Source organism: Homarus americanus, unplaced genomic scaffold (genome assembly GCF_018991925.1).
Source record: "Homarus americanus isolate GMGI-L3 unplaced genomic scaffold, GMGI_Hamer_2.0 scaffold26351, whole genome shotgun sequence".
NCBI lineage: Eukaryota > Metazoa > Arthropoda > Malacostraca > Decapoda > Nephropidae > Homarus > Homarus americanus.
The window spans coordinates 1,846,022-1,863,933 of record NW_024724368.1 but is presented as its reverse complement, the minus strand read 5'-3'; the positions used below and the strand labels follow the sequence as shown (position 1 = coordinate 1,863,933).

The following is a 17,912-nucleotide window of genomic DNA, read 5'->3' as shown; positions in this document are numbered from 1 at the left end:
ATGACAAGAAAATTTAGTTATCAGGTGACGACAGGGCCGGATTAAATGTTGTGGGGCCCTGTCATTAAAACTTTATATATATATATATATATATATATATATATATATATATATATATATATATATATATATATATATATATATATATATATATATATATATATATATATATATATATATCACAGTACAGTTTTTGGATGACGAAAGCATGATCTGCTTCGTTGGGGCCCCTTTTGTGTGGGAGGCCTCCCGAGCTCTGGCCCCGGTTGCCTCCCCCTTTAATCCAGCACTGGGTGACGTAAGTATTCCACACCTACTGTTTATAGAGTCAGGTCTGTTCCACGCCTAGAGTTTAGTAGCGTTAAGGGCAGTATACCACGCCTAGAGTGTTTGGCGATAACACTAAATAACTCAGCTGACTCACTCTGTTATTCTGGGAGGCGGGCGGGCGGGTGCGGGCGACACTCCGTACTGCAGGAAGACTTCGACACACGCTAGATGGTGAGGAGAACGAAGACAAGAGGAGATCGAGTCAACACACCGGAAGTGAAAACAATAACAACAGCAATTAGCATAAAATTTATGCGAGTTTGGTAGAGTCACTTTTTACTGTGCTACCTTTTTTGACTCTCCACCCTAGATGTGGCACAGATGACGTTTGCTAAGGTCAACACAGCAGCCACCATACAAGCAGGTCTGGCAAGGTCTTCTGCTGCGTTACGACCTTCACTTGGTCTTGTTACGTAAGGTCTCCCAGCTTTTGTGATTATGATGTAAATTTCCGAATCAAATACAGCTAGAAAAACCACCATGAGTTATACAGAAGTTGACTTAGTGTATGTAAATGATTACCTCACATCTTACCCTTATCTGTCATGTCTACACTCACCATACTTACAACTGTTATTTGTCCCTTCACCGTACCACAGTCGGCAAGGCAAGTGACTACCCCCCCCTCCCCCACACACGACGCACACTATCCCGTGTCCTGCATATTAAGTGGCGACACAGCGAGTGGATGCGGAGGACAATGGCACGGTTGAGAGGCTCCTGGAGGCCACACTGACACTAGCAATAGTGGCCTCCTGGTGCTGGTCGTGGATGAAGACGTGAGGGTAGAGAACACTTGGGTGACTCGAGGGGGTGTGTGTGTGTGTCCACCACCTGTCTTGTGTTATACAGTCGTCACGTCTCGGGGTTCACGGTTTGTGGCGTTCCGTCGAGGTGTGGTGGTTGTGTCGCTCTATCCACCAACACCACATATTACTGTTAACAACCTTTCAGCGATATGCATAAATCTTTTTACAAATATAACTATTCACATATTTGGCTGCGATATTTGGCCCACAATCCGTCTTTCCTGACCTCAATGAAAATGTTGTACCCTTGTGATGAATTTTTTCAAGTGTACTTCAAGTTTATATTAATATTCAACGACCAGACGTACGAGGGTTTTCTTTGAGTTAAATGTATACTCTTATAATACCAGTAATATATAACAGGCATTTGGCTGCTACTCATCAACTCACTAGATGATGAAATAAATATTAAACACACAAACCAACAACACTAACAACTAACAACGCCTGAAAAAAAAATACTATGAATATCCCAAGAACCAGACACAGCCTCAGAACTTTTCCGCCACATAAATATTTTCATTAAACTTTTTAAGCGGATATATATATTCCGACGCACTCACTCACCTGTCAGCCAGACATGCACACAGTTCCTCATGTAACTATGTTTTCAAGAGGCGTCGCTGCCACTACACAATATCTCTCCCTTTTGAAATATTTTCTTTGTTTATCATCCTTCCTCTGTTCCCACTTAATTTCTAGAGTGGGTCAAAGGAAACAGAACAATCTTTCTTCCCTTTCTCTTCGGCGCAATGTTGCTTCACTCTCTTTTACAGGTACTTTAACGGGCAATGTTCGGTGGATTTGGCATCCTGTGTACCGCCGGCAAGACCGTGGGCTCATAACGCTCGTCTTGCCCGCGGTGCCCACCGTTTCTCTGTGGATGTTGGTCACACTAGAATAACCCTTTATAGTGCATCCTTCTGTCCTCACACAGCCAAACTGTGGAATGCTCTGCCTTCTTCTGTGTTCCCATACTCATACAATCTGTCTCACTTTAAAAAGCTGGTTTTCCGGCATCTTCGCGGTGAAGATTAATATAACCTTTTCCTTTTTTATTTCTTTCTCTTCTTATCCCACCCCCCCCCCCGGCCCCGTTGTGGGTCGTTGACCTGTGCCCAGGTGGGCCAATCCCCGTAAAAAAAAGAAAAAAAAAAGAAAAAATCATGTATGGAAGGAACAAATGAGAGGAGAGATGCACAGACTTACAGTAGAGAGTGACGGGTTATATGAACTCAGACCACCAGTATAAACACTACACCTCCATACAATTACTGCATCATTACTTCTTCGATACTTCAAGGAATGGATTTAACAGAAACATATCGTCGACATTACAGTTATAACCAAAATATACTGCCCCACTACCGTAAACACACCGCTACACAGTGAATTCTTACAGCCCAAACAACTGCTTCTCAAACACTCGCGAATAAGTTAATGTTTTTTTCCGTCTTAACCGTGGACGTGAGAGCGCGTCCAACTGGGTCACTTGAGCAACGACACAAAGACGGCGGTTGAAATTGCACCGAAATTGCACCAAGGTTCTCCTGAAGGTGGGTAAATGTTCTTTCATCTTCAGTTCGCGAGAAAACTCCTTTTACCAATCGCTGGATCTCACTCGGCGGGGTTCATTCTCTGATATTCATAAGCTGAATTTTCTCGCCAACTGAATGTGTGAGGACACGTTTAACCGACCCGCAGAAACAACGATACTGAGATGACAATGTATATGACATCGAAATTGTTCTCAGACTATACTGTGCCTATAATTATCTGCGTTCTTTCAGTTTGTGAGGAAAAATAAAATACGAACTGTTGAGAATCCAGCCTCAAGGTCACGACACTCCCAGGTTTGTGCGGTACATTTCCCCCTTAGAATGACTCACTTTAGCTACGACACAAAGAAGGCGAACAAAATAAATTCGTCAACATTAAGACGAGACCCAAACATGCTTTCTCTCTAGATAAAGTAGGACACAGACAACCAGGAAATGGTCATAGGCTTAAAAACCTCCCTCGAAGGCAGCCAGCCAGGTCAGGACAGGCGGACATTGCAAGGGAGTCTCAGAGAATTTCGTCGCCTCAGGGGTGGGCCGGCCAGCGTGTCAATAGCTCTCTTCAAATTCACAATATATTGGTACTTGGTGTCGACCGCATGACAGCCCAATATAGTGAGTCGTATACCCCGTCCCTCTCACGGCAAGCCTGACCTGGTGAAACGCGGGGCCTGCTGGTGTATACTGGTGACCCTACTCTTGTGTAGCTCAATACGAGTTCTCGTGTTTACTGGTGACCTGCTGCTATCGTGGACTGGTAACCTGCTGCTACCGTGAACTGGCGACCTGCTGCTCTCGTGAACTGGTGACCTGCTGCTATCGTGGACTGGTATCCTGGTGCTATCGTTTACTGGTGACCTGCTGCTCTCGTGAACTGGTGACCTGCTCCTATCGTGTACTGGTGACCTACTGCTATCGTGTACTGGTGACCTGCTACTACCGTGTACTGGTGACCTGCTGCTATTGTGAACTGGTTAACTTCTGCTATCGTGTACTGGTGACACTCTACTATATCTCTCTCTCTCTCTCTCTCTCACACACACACACACACACACACACACACACACACACACACACACACACACACACACACACACACACACACGAGGTCGAGATTCATAGCTTTGTCTCATTAACACAAGACACACGAAGGTAAAAAAAAAAAGAAGCTTAACAACAACACGAGGGAAGAGCGTTGTGTCGACCCTTATTGACGGTATTCTTACTCACATAGTCCAGTAAGTTGATTGACGAGTCCACTAATAAGATCATATTTGTTTTACGGTAAATGTTTGTTGTGGTTTTCTCTTGTGGTAAATACATTATGACTATGTGTGAGAGGCGAGGAGAATAAGAGGAAATGGTGAGAGAAAGAAGTAGGAGAGATAAATGGGAGAAAGGAGAAGAGAGAGGAAGGAGAAGTGAGAGGAAGGAGAAGTGAGAGTAGAGGAAAGGGGTGTTGAGGGAGTGAGAGGTGAGAAAAAGAGAGAGGCCCAAGGGAATGGGAGATAAGAGGTATAAGAGAAAAGGAGAATTAAGGGAGTAGGAAGGGAGGGAAGGGAGGGGAGGGAAGGGGAGGGGCAAAGATAATGAAAATTGAGGATAGAATAACGTTAAGAGCTGATGAGGGTTTAAATGTTTGGATTGAAATTAAACTATTTTGGCAGGACCACACACACACACACACACACACACACACACACACACACACACACACACACACACACACACACACACACACTACACATCTCTAGCTTGCTTACACAACTTTGCCAGACCAGCACCGGCAAGAACCACACAAAGGACTTGACCATGAAGAGGGAATCAATAGATGGCTTTAGAAGTTCACCTCTTAGACTATAGATGTTGCAGGAGGCTAAGAGGAGCCTTTGTTGTTATAATACCTGATAGGTCTTTACTCCTTATTATAGTGGGAGTTCGCTTGTGGCCACTCCTCTACCACCACCATCAAACGTCACTACCACCTCCTACCACCACCCATTACCATCCCCACCACCCACCACTACCCTCACCACACATCACCACCCCTACTACCTCTACCTCTACCACCACCCACCACCATCCCGACTACCACCCACCACCACCACCCCACCACCCGACTACCACCACCATCCCGACTACCACCCACCACCACCACCCCGAGTACCACCCACCACCACCACCCCGACTACCACCCCCACCACTGCCACACTTCACCGTGTATAGCCTCAGCTCATTGTTCTGTGTTGGAAGGTTTCTGGCTGGCCCTCCTCAGTCTCCTGACCCACTGAGCCAACTCAAGCTGGGGGTCCGGAATTGATGATAGCCCTTAACTCAAGCTGGGGGTCTGGAATTTATGACAACCCCTGATTCAAGCTGGGGGTCTGGAATTGATGATAGCCCCTAACTCAAGCTGGGGGTGTGGAATTTATGACAGCCCCTAACTCAAGCTGGGGTCTGGAATTGATGATAGCCTTTAACTTAAGCTGATGATTTGGAAGTGATATCAGCCCCATTACGAGCTAGGGAGGTCTGGAATTCACGACAGCCCCCAACCTAAACTGGAATTAAGGATAGGCCCCCAACCCGAGCTGGAGGTCTGGAATTGATGAGAGTGTCAACCTAACGTGAAGTTTTAGAATTGATGACAGTCCCAACCTGACCTGCAAATCTCTCTCTCTCTCTCTCTCTCTCTCTCTCTCTCTCTCTCTCTCTCTCCCACACACACAATACCTCCAGGCTGACCCCTTTCTCAATGCCCGACACGTTTCCACGCCCACTCTGCTCCCACACTTTTCCAGAAATCCACGTCAACTACACGCACACCAAGAAATCCATGCCAACAGTACGCCTACCTACCCAGAAAACTACGTCATATACACATCCACACAGAAATTCACGTCAACTGTACTCATCCCCAGATATCCACGCTAACTTCACCCTTTCCCAGGTATCCACACCAACCACACTCGGCCCCAGATATCCACAACAACATACGATCCTCCTATTAGTAGTGGATGATAACCCTAGCCAATTTATATATACGTGTAGTTGAATATTGATCGAGGAAGAACAGTAACAGTATACCATCACCAGGAAAACCCTCTGCTCGCACGGGGAAGTTCCAGCGCCTCTTCTCCCCTCTCCCCCCTTCTACACACACACCTCCCCCTCGAGTAGTTCGTATATGAATCAGTGAAATTGTGTCAGTGTGTGTACATCTGTGAGTGTGTGCGTGTATTATTATGTGTACATCTGTGAGTGTGTGCGTGTATTATTATGTGTGTTTGGGTTAAGGTGAGTATGAGTGCTTGTTTATGTGTGTGTGAGTGTATCGAGTGTGTGGGAGGTATGGAACAGATGTGGAACAGGTGAGCAAAAAGTGTTGAGTCAAGTGTGTATCGCGTGTGTGGGAGGTGTGTTGCAGGTATGGATCAATATGTAGAAAGTGTGTAGCAAATATGGAATAAAGTGTAATATATGAATCCAGTGTGTAGAAGGGACTTAGCAGGTGTGTTGCGTGTGTATAGCAGGTGTGCAGGGGGCGTGTAGCAGGTGTGGTAGGTGTGTGTGGCAGGTGTGTAGCGGGTAGTAAGTGCTGTTGGCCAGGTATAAGCGATCTCACCACTATGATCCACCGGCACGCTAAGTTGGAGCCGAATTCTTAACACCTTGAGTACGATGACTTAAGGAGACTTAAGGAGAGTTTCTGATTGCCTATTGTAATGTTCGGTTAGAGAGCTATTTATTTCTGGGTGGAATCATCAACGACAATTAGTTTTTCATTCTCTTTGCGTTAACGGTGACTTTGAAGAGATATGCCAGTGTGTTACGTTGGCTTGTTAATTATGGTGTTATGTTATGCGTGTTATACTGTTTTAAAGCCTATGGTGTTAATTGTTATGTGTGTTACGTTGTCTAGTTGACTATGGTCTTGTGAGAGTGTGTTAACGTGTTGTTGTTGTTTTTATTTGGTATTGTATCATTTATATTTTTGCGGTTTCTTTCATCTATAGTATTTAATTTTTATGGGTTCATATGTTTCTGTCAAGTCCTATCTTCTATTTTGATAGGAGATATATTTTCCTATCTGATTAAACTCACTGAAATCTGAAATACAAATAACTTACACACATACATAAACACTGGTCTATATTTTCCTCTACTTCATATAAAACTTCTTTCATTTCGAACTTTTGTCTCTATTTTTTTTCCTTTCCAATCACCCACACGTATCGGCTTCCTGTCCCCTTTCCCTCAGTGTAGGTAGACAGGGGAGGCGACTCGAACAACCAATATAGTTCATAATATTTTTCAGTGCTCGACAGAGACCTGATTGTATCTCAGATCTTCGATATATTTCAACTATTCAGGACATTTATTTTTTTTCTCTCCTCCCCGAGTTCTTGTCAAACGAGCACCAAAAATAAAATCAGATATTTTTAGTCAGAAATACAAGGACAAACATATGTGAACAGTTAAAGGTAGAATCACAATACTTTACTTTATTCAGAAATATAATTAGTACTACGGATTATTGTCAACAGTAGAAGGAAGTTAACAATAGCTCCTGTATATTGAACAAATAATTGGGTTGGTGGCTTTAATCTTGATGTCAACAGAAAACATCAGTCAAGACCCCTAACAGTCAACATGTATACCTGGATAAGTACAGGTAAATATTTAGTCGAGCACTGTAGGCGAGGCACAGGTGTACAGTACAGGTATACCTTTAACAGATTATTTTAGGGGTTCACAGGTGACACGATGCTTTTTCTGGAGCCATTAGGGGCAGGTGACGTCAAGAGTGCCCTAAGGGGACCATCCTGGTGAGTCTTGAACCTTGGAGGAGGAGATATATTACCCACGGACACAGGTAAACATTACTGCCAGGTCACCTCAAAGGTTCAACAGCTCACATGATGATAATTTTTTTGTAGTCCTTTAGACACACTGTTATTGTCTCCTACCCATATGATCTCTACCTATATGGTCTCCTACCCGCATGGTCTCCTACCCACATGGTCTCCTACCCGCATGGTCTCCTACCCACATGGTCTCCTAAAACAATATGATCACCTCTTTGGACCCCGAAAATAATTCCTTACTCCTTATATTAATTCATTGTAGAAGTTACTCTTCGTGACACACCTCCATAAAAACCTAACCTAACCTAATATGACCCTAACCAATCCTAACCTAACCTAACCAAACCTATCCTAACCTAATATGACCCCAACCAACCCTAACCTAACCTAAAAATGCACAAACTAACCTTAACCTAACCTAATAGACCCCAATTTAATTTAACCTAACCTAACCAAACCACATGAAACCCCCCCGCCCCCCGCCCCCAAAGGATAGGACTGAATAGGATTGGGGCCCATTAGAACTGGGCCCCAATCAATCTCGTTAGGTTAGGTTTGTCATGGAGCCTATTTGTGTGGGGTCCATATGACCAGTCACCCTGTAGCTGTCTCGTAGGTGAAGCGTCTCTCTCTTTAGTGAACCATTAAAAGACGTTTAGCTTTTAATAGTGTAAGTTTGTTGACACTGCCGCCAGCCACGACCTACCGAGGGTGGCGGCGGCTGTTGACACGAAAGGATATATTTCTTTATACACTTTACGCTAGTTTATCCCTATTTAGACTCTTATTTTTTATATAATGGAGTAGAGGGTCACTCCTCATTGGCTGACCCTACACATGACGTCACCCTTCCCTTCCTGGAACCAATGACGTCACGATGGCCATTCAGCCAATTACAGAGTTTTAAAATCACTGTTAAAGGTTCTGAATGCGCGCGAAGACAAGCATGAAAAAGAAACGACATTTTTCCAATTAATAATTTTTTCTAGATGTTTTTTATTTTTATTTTACGAAGAAATGATGAATACAAGGTTCGTTTTCCTTCACGTTAAGTGGGAGTTGAGAGCCTCGGCTGTCAGGACCAGGGCAGAGCCAGCATTCACAGCAAGCAACACAATTAGCACTGTCAGTTAAAGAGAGAGAGAGAGAGAGAGAGAGAGAGAGAGAGAGAGAGAGAGGATGAATCACGGTAATTCCAGGTAAGGTTAAGCAGTAATCGTCCATCACACGAAGAGTTCCTAGTACTGTACTCATCTGAACTTTATACAGTGATAAAAACTGTATTCTACGTATTGTACTTTAGTTCATGTAACCAATAAAGTACGATATAAATACTTTCTCTCTCCCCCAACACACACACACACACACACACACACACACGCACCCACGCACACACACACACACACACACTTCCCCCTTTCCCTTCTTACACACACACACGGAACTCATGATGTCACCTCATTCATTATTTTGGTAAGTAAAGGTTATGGTAGTGTGGCGCCTCCCTGTACCAACACACCGCCGCCATCACCTTCCGTTCTCAGGATCTGCATTCAAAGTTAGATTTATAGCGCCTTAGTTAGCTTTGGTTATACTGTAGGTCGTACGTTTTAGGTTAGGTTAAGTTCAGTGACAAAATGAAGATATACTTGAAGAATAAAATGATCGAATACACATTACACAATTTTTGGTGTTTATAGAAGATATAGAGATACAGAAATACAATAAAATGAAACGAAAATACAGGAAGACATAAATACAGCATAAAGAGACAAAATACAGGAAGATACGAATGCGATAAAGAGATAAACGAAACGGTACCAAAACATAGGACTCATTTTTCTATGGACACAGCCTCAGTAGCTTCTAAGCAGCTGTTTATGGACACAGCCTCAGTAGCTTTTAAGCAGCTGTTTATGGACCCAGCCACAGTAGCTTTTAAGCCTGGTAGTTAATAGCCTCTAGGTAGGGACTGTTCTCTACTGGTTTCAATGGAGTCTGGCTCTGACCTCGTAACCTCTGTGTTTGATTTTCAACGGCGTCTGACCCTGACCTCAATTGCCTCACACCCTGGCCTCAGTAGCCCTCAAGACCAGGAGGCAGTCAACAGCTTGTAGGAGTGACGTGGTCTCTTGCACCCACTAAACACGGCCCAGCCAACCTTTACTGCCTGGGTTTACTGGCCACAGGAATCAAGGTGGAGAGCCGGCCGTCTTAGCATTGCTCCCACACCTGCCACTGAGCCGCTCACACTTGACCGATTCTCACACTTGGTTACCTCCTCTCCCTCTTCTTCCTCGTCCTCCTCCTCTTCTCCCTCTCCCTCCTCCTCCTCCTCCTCTTCTTCTCTCTCTCCCTCCTCCTCCTCTTCTCCCTCTCCCTCCTCTTCTCCCTCTCACACGTTCTCCTCTTCTTCTCACCCCTTCTCTTCCAGTTCAGAGTTCCAGATTCCTAGACAGTCTTACGGTAAATCTTCTTTCTGAAATTTTGCTGTGAAGGCGTATCTAACTCGCTTCTTTTAAACAACGGCATAAAAGAGGAATTGTTTGTGAGTCGTCTAAACTGCTCTGACACTATACCGGTATTCTTTTATAAATCCCCACGACTATAAAATACGTCACACATACACGAAATTAACATGGTTGGTCAGCTAGTCAGTCAGTACGGAAGGAAGGAAGGAAGGAAGGAAGGAAGGAAGGAAAGCAGGGAAGAAGGGAGGAACGAAGGAAGGGGGGGGGGAAATAAAGACATCCATTGAGCTAACTAACGCAGCCACAATGCCCCACTGCTCCAATACCTCCACCTCATTATATCAACGTGACGACACAGGGAATTGAAAGGTAATTAGACAGCGCCACTACCCCGCAGCGGCAATGGGGAAAAACAGCTTAAATTGACGTCCACTTTATATAATGGTGCCTGGTTCCTGCCGCCGCCTCCACCAGCACAGTATTACCTCCCACTCCAGATGAATTATTAAATTATCCGAGTGAGACAACTACCTAATGGTGAATTTATACATGGGATTAATAGCTGAAGATTTATATATTGGAGGAGGTGGAATTTTAATACCTGGAGTAAAGGGTTTGCATTGTTTATATAAATGATTTAAGGTTTATATTATATATATATATGTCGTAAATGAGTTATTCCTGTTCACGTGAGGTATATGGATTAAAATATATATCTGATGTTAATGGGATTTTGAAATTTATATAGCCAAGTACTGCAGAGTTTTTTAGTAAATTTCTTAACATTTATAAGTGGGATATACTGTATATATGAAACAAAATAATCACTTAAAATGTCATAGAATTTATCATTAAATTATATGACTAAAACGTAAATCAACACAGGTGGAAAAATTATTAATTTATATAAACCTGAATTGTGTGGATTTTACACATGGATTAAAGTAAATGGTTTTGGTAGCTGGTTGGGCGCAGGGGGAGAGGGGGGAGGGGTAGAGGGGGAGGGAGGGGAGGAGAGAGGAGGTAGGGGAGGAGAGGAGAGGAAAAGCAGAAAGAGGGAGTGGTGGTGGTGGAAGGAAGGAGGTGGGGGAATTGGTGAGAGTTGGTGAGAGGAAAGGGGTAGGGGAGGAAAGTGGTGGAGTTGGGGGATGTGGGGGAGAGAGGAGGGGGGAAGATAGCGGCAGAAAGTAGTGTGGGGGAGGTGAAGTGGTTAGAGTAAATGGCAGGGAAATTACACGTGTTTTATGGTACGTGTCAAGTAGTTAATAATACCTGTGTAAGTAGCAGTAATGGGTTTAACCCTTTGAGGACGATGGTTTAACTCTTTGAAGACGGTGGTTTAACCCTTTGAGGACGATCATTTAATTATCTTAGGACGATGATTTAACCCTTTGAGGACGATGGTTTAACCCTTTGAGGACGATGGTTTAACCCTTTGAGGATGATGATTTAACCCTTTGTATGACGCTGTCAACCCTTTTCGTCCTCAAAGGGTTAAGAGGGTATAACACAACCCTGCTTATCATTTCAATATTCATGAAGGAAATTTGGGAACACTGCCCACAGTTTTATGTGAACAATTTATCAACCATGAGTCGTAAAAGAAGATGATTACAATGGTCGATTTGTTTTTCATTCAGCGCTGCAGGATTATTTTATATTTCTTACCCGAGGCATTTCCATCAGTGTAGCCGTTTGGTGTTTTAATTTTAGCAGTTTTGCCTTTTCGCAGTTTAGAATTTTAGCAGTTTAGCCTTTTTGCAGTTTAGAATTTTAGCAGTTTAGCCTTTTAGCAGTTTAGAATTTTAGCAGTTTTGCCTTTTCGCAGTTTAGAATTTTAGCAGTTTAGCCTTTTCGCAGTTTAGAATTTTATCAGCTTAGCCTTTTCGCTGTTTAGTCTTTCGGCAGTTTTGAATTTTAGAAGTTTAGTCTTTTCGCAACTCAGTATTTTAGCAATTAGCCTTTTCGCAGTTCAGAATTTTAGCAGTTTAGTCTTTTCGCAGTTTAGAATTTTTGCAGTTTGGTATTCAAATAGCTCAACATTTCAGCACTTTATCAATTCAACATACCAAGAATATAGTCTTTTTAGTGTAGTATTATTTAGCATTTCAAGAATTCATGTATTTTTCGCTGTTTGTTATACTAACTTGTTCAAATCTACAATATTGGGTTGACGCCAAAACCTTTAGTTTATCAGGATGCAAAAAAAACTCACTGAACATTTTAAATATTCTCTGAGGCGCGCGAGTTAACCTTTGTGTATTATAGGAACATTTAAAATACAAGAGAGATGTGAGCAGCTGGTTCTGGCTCGCTGGTACAAACACAGTGACCTTCATGCTAATTCTAATTATTTTGTATTATCTAATTATGTGAAAGCGTATATTTCAAATCCAGAATTTATTCCTATTGTAGAAATGTTAATTTTTATCATGACGGTATTTTTTTTTTATCACTTTAGTATTGTTTTGACGTAGAATTTATTATTATTATTATTATTATTATTAGTAGTAGTAGTAGTAGTAGTAGTAGTATTAGTAGTAGACTGAAGAAACAAAATTAGTAAGGTAATGGCGACACCACCACCACCACCACCATTGTGTTACTACCATTACCACCATTCTATTATAACCATCACCACCATTACCCATCACCATAATAACCACTACTGCCACAACCACCAACAACAACGCTACCACCATTACCAACACTACCACCACTACTACCACTATTACTACCATCACCACAAATACTACCACAACTACCAACACTACCTCAAACATCTCCACTACCACCATCACAAATATCACCACAACCACCAAAACTACCACAGCTACCAACACCACAACTACTACCAACACTACCACCATCACTACACAATCCAGGAATTCAGGAAATAAATAGTTTGAAAATTTCTATAAAAATGTCTTGAATTTTGTACGAGGTCAGAGAATTAAGGTGTTGGTGTCATTATACAGATGTCATCATACAGTAGTTATCATTATAGAGTAGTTATCATTATAGAGTAGTTATCATTATAGAGTAGTTGTCATTATACAGTAGTTGTCAACCTACAGTAGTTGTCATTATACAGTTGTCAACCTACAGTAGTTGTCATTATAGAATAGTTGTCATTATAGAGTAGTCGCCATTATAGAGTAGCTGTCATCATACATTAGTTGTCGCCATACAGTAGTTGTCATTATATAGCAGTTGTCAGTATACAGTAGTTGTCATTATAGAGTAGTTGTCATTATAGAGGAGTTGCCATTATACAGTAGTTGTCATTATAGAGTAGTTATCATTATAGAGTAGTTGTCATTATACAGTAGTTGTCATGACACAGTAGATGTCATTATAGAATAGGTGACATTATAGAGTAGTTTTTATTATAGTGTAGGAATTATACAGTAGTCATTACACAGTAGGTATTATAGGTATTATACCTGCACACCCTCATTATACAATAGATCATTATACAACACCCTTCATTATACAACCCTCATAATACAAGCCATCATTATACAACTTTCACAATACAACACCCTTCGTAATACAACAGACCATTATACAACACCCATCATTGTAGAAAAGACCATTTACAACCCCTCAATATGCAACCCCCATAATACAACACCCCTCATTATACAGCCATCATAATACAACACCCCTCATAATCCACCTTCATAATACGACACCCTTCATTATACGACCCTCACAACACCCCTCATTATACAATAAGCCAATATATAACACCCCTCATAATATAACAGGCCATTATACAACATCCCTCATTATACGACAGTGCTCATTATATTTACATGCGCTAGCTGGCTGTCACTAGTACGCTGCTCGGTTCAAATTAATAACTTTGTATATGAGAATATAACTGTGGGATAACTTTTGCATTGTAACATTAAACTGCTGTATATTTCACCAAGAGAGAGAGAGAGAGAGAGAGAGAGAGAGAGAGAGAGAGAGAGAGAGAGAGAGAGAGAGAGAGACACTTTAAAGCAGCGCCCACATGAGTGATGATCAGGTGTCAATCTAACCTAACCTTCACTTTCGTAATGTTACACTCTTAATAGTCGGTGTTCACACAAGATAAATTACAATATTGTTTAGTAACTGAAACAACAAACACAAGTTTAAGGTAAGTGACACCATTTTGCTGACCTTACATGTATTATTGTACTGTACTTCTACTTCAAACATGTAGGGGATTCATTAGAGTTAAGTAAAGGCACTGATAACTTGTTTTATGTTTACTTCAGTGTTGTGAATAGAAAAACCAACTAAATCACTAAACTTGGATACAACATGGCGTTTAATATTTATAAAATCTAATTCTAACAACTCTTTAATTTTGCTACATCACACATTGCAAACAAGTTATGATTTAATAACGCATCTTCGTAACCATGACCAGTGTCTGCGTTCAAAGACTTAAAAAGAAAGACAAGTTTTGCTGCTTTTCCTGAACAAGTCGATAGGAGTAGAGTCGTTCAACACCTGAAGCTGAGGCTACTGCTGACAGGAATTGATGTACTGTTGACAAATTAGATTGAAATAGAAAAATCCAGTTTAAATCAAATAAATTAGATTTGTTAATTTTTAATAAAAAACAAACAAAAATCAATAACCCAGATTTAGTTTATGTACAATCAAAGACAAAAGTCGTGTCGTGGTTTTGTCCGAGGATTAAATATAACTCGTGAAACATTATGAGAGCCCCACCACAAGGCAGAGCGCACCAAAAGTTTAACCATATGTTTTCACCAAATTTCACGACACGAATTTAGTTTTTCATTGTACATGATTACTGCTGTGTACACAAAAGTTCAATTATTTTTAGTTATCGATGAACAACTGTGAATTGATCTAGTTGTGGGGAAGAGAAAACCTTGCTGTGTGCACCATCGGTGAGTAAAGAAACACAACCACAGCTACACACCAAATGTACAAGGAACATAAACAAAGGTACACACTAAGTACACAAGGAATACCGTCACAGGTACACACCACTAGTAAAAAGAATACAGCCACAGGTACACGCTAAGTGCACAAAGAACACCGCCAAAAGTACACACCAAGTGGGCAAGAAAGGGGCTCCAGGTACACACTAATTACATATAAGAGCTGTCACAAGTACACACTTAAATGTACTTAAATCACCAGAGCCGTGAAGTGTGTCCTCCAAGAGTGGAGGACAAGTTACTACCTGACAACACCCACCAACAGCCTGGAGGAGGAGGGTGACCTGACCTGACCACTATGAGACACACACAGGAACTCCAGAGACACGACATAAACAAACTTCTGACATATACACTCAGCTGGACTCGGAGGCTTCATCACTCTCATATAACCTGATAAAAAACCCAACTCGCTTACACACCTGTCCTTTTTATTTTTTTAGGTTGGCAGCGCTAAAAAACCTGGACCCCAGTTTTGTTTGGGGGGGGGGGAGGGGGAGGGGCATTGGTACTAAGTGAGGAGGTTATGTTGTTAAGTGAGGTCATATTACAGTTGGGTTAGGGTAAGTTAGGCCAAGTTAGGGCTTGGCTAAGTTAAATCATATTAAGATTGGGTTAGGTTAAGTTGAATCATGTTACGGATGTGTTAGGCTAAGTTATTCTAAGTTAATGGCGACCTGTGGTGTAATGGTCAGCATGCTCGCCTCGCAAGCGAGTGTACCCGGGTTCGATCCCCGGGCAGGGTGAAACTATGGGCAAGTTTCTTTACACCATTTGCCTCTGTCTACCCAACAGTAATTGAGAACCCGAATGCTAATCGATTTGCGGATCGTGTTCCGGGGTAATAGTTAGCCAGTGCAGTTGGCGAGTTGTCCGGTCTTCACGGACTATTCCTTAACACTGGGTCATGCAGCTCGTTAACTCAGGGTGTGGTTGTTGTGTTGGCGACAGCTTCTACACCTTAAACAAACTCACGCCTAGGTGGCCCTTGGGCCGGCCATCCTCGTTACACGAGGGGCAACCATTATTTATTTACATTCTAGGTTAGGATGATACAGGACTAAGTACAGTTAGGTTGAGATTCGGTTAGGTTAGGTTAGGTTAGGTTAGGTTAAGTTCGTTTTGGTTGGGTTTTGTTAGGTTGAATTAGATTAGGTTCTGGTAAGTTAAATTACTTTATGTTAAGGGGTAGAGTAGGTTACACTAGGGGTAGATTATGTTACACTAGGGGTAGATTAGGTTATACTAGGGGTAGATTATGTTACACTAGGGGTAGATTAGGTTATACAAGGGGTAGATTAGGTTACACTAGGGGTAGATTAGGTTATACTAGGGGTAGATTAGGTTACACTAGGGGTAGATTATGTTACACTAGGGGTAGATTATGTTACACTAGGGGTAGATTAGGTTACACTAGGTGTAGATTATGATACACTAGGGGTAGATTATGTTACACTAGGGGTAGATTAGGTTACACTAGGGGTAGATTAGGTTAAGCAAGGTGTAGATAGGGCACTGTTGACTTGGTTTTAACTTAAGTTAGTTTGGGATAACTTTGACTAATCTAACTCAAGTAACGGGTTCAGGTTTCGGATTCAAGTAACGGGTTCAGGTTTCGGGTTCAAGTAACGGGTTCAGGTTTCGGGTTCATGTTTCGGCTTCGGGTCCGGGGTTCAGGGACTCGCTGGGCTAGAGGATTATTGTTCTATTTTCCATAAAGACAAACGTGATGAATACCAAGTAAGGTCTCTCGTCTTTGATATGTGAGGCGTAGCACCATAACACCTCTAATTCTGTCCTACATGACGCCCCCACACATCTGACTCTGTCCTTCATGACGCCCCCACACATCTGACTCTTTTATTGTTGTTGTTATTAAGTTCACTGTTTTATTAAACGTTGAAATGATAGTGAAGATGTCAACAATAATAACACAGGAAGCATCACACAGACGAACTAAACTTTTAACCAATCTTCGACTTGTTAGTTCCAAAGTTAACTAAAGAAACGCTAAAATTTTTGCCATGGTAATAAATTTCTTTAAGCGTTGAATTAAGATGAGGGAAAAACGTCGAGATTCTTTAGTACCGTGATGAAAATACATTGAGTAAACGAGGGAGATTTGGGGAACACGACGAAACACTGAGAAAAAAAAAAGACTCGCTCCAAATACAATTCTTTAAACACTTTTCTCGATATCTTTTAAGGGGTTGTATCAGGGGTTCAGAGTTGGCACGATACTGTTTATGGTTTTAATGTATTTATGTCCGTGTATGTGTATAAATAAGACGTTTATATAGCAGGTTTATAGGTTTAAAATCAGTACTAGGGAAACATTAAACCCTTGAACTGATCTTAAACCATCCACTGTACATATACTAATTTCTGTACGTGGTTTAAGTTAATAATTTCAAGTTTGGTATAAAACTAATATTTTGCTCCTTAAACACACCATTAACGTCTCCTTCACACACACACACACACACACGTATCCCTAAAGACGATATTGGATTAACATTACTATAACCTCTAATACACTTTACCGATACTCTTAAAGCATTGAAGCAGTTGGCATGACTTCACTGGAAGGTATGAGAGCTATATAAAGCACTATACTACACTACACTACACTACACTACACTACTTTCTTGTCATCTCTTTGTCACGACTTTTAAATAAATTGTATAAACCGGTATATAACTCTTCATGTCAAGCTCTATGGAAAATTACCGTCAAGAGAGCGGGAAAGAGTCAGATGCACTAACAGACAATTCAGCTTTATAGACGACAGAACAGGAAGGTTAGGTCAAGAGAATATTGTTGTTGTATAGGTCAGCTGTGACTCCTAACAATCCCCCCCCCCCCACCACTACCTTCACTACCCTGTTATGTAAATACT

General features: G+C 41.8%; 1 non-coding gene across 1 annotated transcript; it reads left to right on the top strand.

The window, feature by feature from the left end:
• The first annotated feature begins 15,686 nt into the window (after positions 1 to 15,686).
• Trnaa-cgc lies at positions 15,687 to 15,760 on the top strand. The gene has a single exon. It is a non-coding gene; the product is annotated as a tRNA-Ala (tRNA).
• Positions 15,761 to 17,912: the final 2,152 nt, after the last annotated feature.